Source organism: Stegastes partitus, unplaced genomic scaffold (assembly GCF_000690725.1).
Source record: "Stegastes partitus isolate 25-593 unplaced genomic scaffold, Stegastes_partitus-1.0.2 Scaffold1828, whole genome shotgun sequence".
Lineage (NCBI taxonomy): Eukaryota > Metazoa > Chordata > Actinopteri > Pomacentridae > Stegastes > Stegastes partitus.
The window spans coordinates 79528-84289 of record NW_007579559.1 but is presented as its reverse complement, the minus strand read 5'-3'; positions in this window follow the sequence as shown (position 1 = coordinate 84289).

The following is a 4762-nucleotide window of genomic DNA, read 5'->3' as shown; positions in this document are numbered from 1 at the left end:
GGGGTTTGGGAGCATGGATGGAAGACGGGAGAAAAACATAGGCAGTACATAGAAATTGTGAAAAGTGCTCCTTCACTTTATCCTACTCCATTACATCTGTGTCAGTCAGTCCCCTCTGAACAGAGTATGTTTGAGAGGGTTTGCAAGAACAGGACTGAGGGAGTCCAAGATGGATATAGCATCGATATGGAAAGCACTCCTCATGTGTTGTACCACCTGATTTTTTCTGCCTGTAATTCCCTCTCTTACGCAGGATGTTTTATTCTGACTACATAGTTGTTAATGCTTCCCTCTTCATCACAAGCATGCATTATTTAACGGAGAAGGGAAGTATATCAGCTAGCCAGGGCAAGAGAAAGAACAATAGCTAGTTACTCTGATGGTGTGGTGTCATTCATCAGCTTGAGACATTTTTGTCTGTCTTTGTCCTCCTTCATAATTTTCTCTCAGTGAAAAGGGCATGTCTATTGTAACAAAAGCCTAAATGGATAATTTTGTGTTTTGTAGTGTGTATCATTGTGTGTACAAGTGTGCTGTTAGCTTGAGGTTGTGATGATTGATTGTGTCTATCCCCCATCTCTCTCTCTCTGTCTCTCTTTGTCTCTCTCTCTCTCTCTCTCTCTCTCTCTCACACACACACACACACACACACACACATGTTCACCCACATGCACCTGCCTTGGGTACCTATTTCAATGCACCATTCAATGGATGCATTATATTCATCATCGTACATTATTCAGATTTGAATCAGGGACTGTCAGCTTGCTGACGATTCTGCTTCCAAATTTAATAGCTTGGACAAGAATAGCCTTGACAGCACATTGCTGTAATTCAGTGAATTTCTGTGGCACACTGGTCATCAAATGTAGCATTATGTTTCATTCTTCTGAGTGGTTGTACTCTGAGATGCTGGATAAATGTGATTGCCTTTGACTTCTCTAGTGTTTTCTCCGTCACTAGTTAATAACTGTGGTAAGCTTCTTAATCACTCTTGCCAGCTGTTTTCTGTGGTGTGTCTTCCTGTGTGTGTATGTGTCTATGATTGTTACATAAAATTGCATTCTCTCAGCATTTAGAGCCGACTCAGGGACGCTGTTTAGGTCCTGAGGACTCCGCAGACTCAGCCATATTAATCCATTGGAAACCACTGGCTATTGCTGTACAATTTTATATAATTAATTTAAATTCAGACATGGGAAGGAGGCAACTAAATTGTTGATATTATCTTTTCATATCGCTTCCTTAGCATGCATAAAGCAGTTTTTGCCTCAAGGTGTAGTGCAAGACAAGATTGTTCTTTACTGATAAAGGTTGCTGAAGTTTCCTTTTCATGATCTGATGCACAGCTAATGCAGTTTTGGATGCAAGGCAGAGTTGTTTTACCCAGAGCCACACACAGGTTAATTTTGTCATTTTGTCACACTATTGCTGATACAGTGCACACCTTACTCAAAATGAAGGTACTTTCACATTATCAGTTTCAAAGCTACGTGTAAAATTACATTCTCATACACATGTTTATGCATGTGCACATTATCTAAAAGGAACATCTTGTTCTTTTTGGCCATATTATGTTTATTCCCATGAGAACACACAGAAAACAGATGACATTCCAGGAATGAAAGATGATCATTCTCTAGTGACAAACGCATCGTTCAGCAAATGGCATACATAGTAAGGTGCTAAAATGTCACAGTGAAAACAAAAACACTGAATAGACAGACACCCGTCCAAAATCAAAACAAAAAAAACAAACTATTTATCATTGAACTGGGGAATGGGAGACTGAAGTATCAGGAATCTCATTTTCTTTCAACAAATGATAATTTGATATTAATACATTGTCTGATAATATATTGTAGAAATCTCGTAATTTGCATGCCTAGAAAATACCCTGTATTTCTTACTGTATGAAACTTACTTAACAATGGGAGGGAACAAGGGTTGATTCATGCACGCAAGCTCTGTGTCCTTCAAAGCAAAGTCAAAGAAACATTGTAGGTCACAGCCCACATAGATCAAGTGTCAGCTTCCAAATCAGTAATCAAGGGCCATAAAATATATCAAGCACCAGGGGTTGTAAACTGAACCAAGTTTGTGTGGATAGAAGAGACTTCAAATCATAGGCAAAAACTAAAGGTGATATTCAGAGGAGCAGAAGAGTTAAGCAATGAGCTGTCCAGATACTAAACTCATGATGTAAGACAGAATATCTGTTCCTATCATCAGCACACCCGGGTTTCAGGCAAGTGAAAAATATAAAGGTTGAACACCTTTTAAATATTTAAAACTAAAGCAACACAAACTTAAAAGGGATACATGGAGTATGCCATTTTGCTTGTGGAGCATTTGAAATATTGATATATGCGAAGTATAAAAATCAAGAACATTTCAAATAGAAGTTTAGCATAAATACTTCATATACATATTTGAATCTACACTTGAATGTCACTTGTAACTAGGACTGACATGCATCACCCAGTGGCGGTGGCTCAGTGGGTGGTTAGGTCAGTGTGGAGTCCCCCCCTAGATTGGAAATTGTGCTTTATGTACCAAGAAAGGGGCTGAACATATTCTTTCAGTTGCTGCAGTGGGACGGAGAAATAAATCTGTGACCAGCCAAGAAGTTTTCAGAGGAGTCAAGTCAGTAGTATATATAGCTTTCACCCAAACTTGTCCCCCGGAAATTATGTTCCCATACAACTTAACTGCCTTCTCATTTACATTTTAAAAGAAATGTAATTTTATTGTGAAGGAAACATATTTTCTTCACCTGTAACTTAGTAGAAAGGCTTAAAGTTTGAAAGAGCCACGAAGTCTGTTTAAGGGTGAGGCATAAGTCATATGCCAAGGCATTTTAAAATTTAATAGCAAGACTGGATATGTATTGCAGATATCCATAATTCAGTTCTTCCTAGTCAAAAAGAACATTTCAGATATCCACAGTGTCATTCTTCCTAGGACAAATGACGTCACTTTTTCCATTCGTGTTTGGGATTTCTCATTACAGATATCTATAGTTCAGCTGCATATCTACAGCTGAATTATGACGAGTTATAACTCCACTTTTAGATATCTGCAGTTTTAATCTGACTGGTCTAGTTCTAATTCTAGCAATCTTTAATTCCTCTCAGTTCAAAATATCTATATTGTCCATATTAAAGATTTTAAATGAAGTTTAAACTAGTTGGAATGATGTAGATATCTTAAACTTCAGCATCTTGTTTTTCAAATCCTATGTCACTGCAACAGTAATGATACAAAACAAGACATTTTACTGCTATTCCAGTAAACTCCAACCACACAAGTCTGTAATGAAAAAAGCTCTCACTCTCTACAAACTCATTGCTGGTGACCTGTTTTCATTTCATGGCAATTTTCATAGATCTTATCCACCACCGCAACCACCATTACATCTGCTTAAACTGCTCAAATATTACAGATATCACTGTCATTTTGACTAGTCAGAAAGATGTTCCGAGAAATCTTGAATAAAAATTCGGACTTGTCACAGTGTAATTATGACTAGTCAAAATGACATTGTTGATCTCTGTAATTTTTATTTTGTATTGTGAACCTCAGATATCCTTAGACTCAATTTCCGTTTTCACTCATTGTTTACTTTCAGGTTACGCTTGCTTTTGTGTTAGGCTTCGACACCAAAACTACATGGTTTCAGCTTTGGAATATAGCATGGTTTTTGTAAATAAAAAACCCTTTCAAAGCATATTTGAAGACTCTCTTCCATTTTTTGGGTTACCACGGTGTTACTGCCTGGCCTAATGTATGATTGGTTGAAAATAAAAGCAAATAAAAGCTGTGAATCCTGTAAAATGTAACTGGGAGCACAGTTTAGTTATATAGAAACATAACATTTGGGACACTGGGTTGCTTTTAGCAGCATTTGCCTAGTACTTTTTGTTGATTTAAAACCCTGAAAATGAGTAGAAAATGAGGTACTAGCTGGTTTATTTTGGGTCAAGGCTCTCAAAGTATTGGGGACAAAACCAGACACACACTGTGAGAGCATTTATGACAGTACAACCATGAGAAAAGATGTGAACAAAGAAAACAAAACTAGATTATGGCTGTCAGTACATGTTGCTTTTTATAGAACAATTTCCTACATCTTCTCTTGCCTATTCAAACTAGAAGCCTTATACTTTTCCTCCTAGGTGAATGAGATTTTTGACAGAATAACAACACTGACAGATAAAGGAAATATTAATTTCCCACATTAAAAAAAAAAAAAAAAAAAAAAAAATCTTCAATAGCAAAGTTCCATTACCACGCAGAAGCTGCTGTCAGACACATGAGCTGAATTATGAGACCCTGCTCTAATGAAGCTGAATTAATACACTCTAAAATGAGAATATTGGAGTATCCATAATAAGCCCATGGTATGCTGTCATGGCTACCAGTTTCAGTTCAAGTTTATATAATACAACTTGAGCTGCTGAGTTATAGCAGTAGGTGGTCGTTACGATTATAAAAAGACAATCTGAACCACCAACCTTTAAGTGTAGATATAGATACTGTACATTTGTGTCAGTGTATGTGTACTTACTTGTCTACAAAACCAATCTATACTATAGATTGACACTTTAGTAGAGGAGTATTGCATGAGTCGGGGGCTGGAGACAGATGTCTTGTTTCTCCAAGCACTGCAATGGAACAAGCTGGCCATTGACTAAATGAAGCATTATATTGTCATGTCCTCTTGTCTAGTCTTTCCTGGGTTTTTAGCTGATGTAGCCAA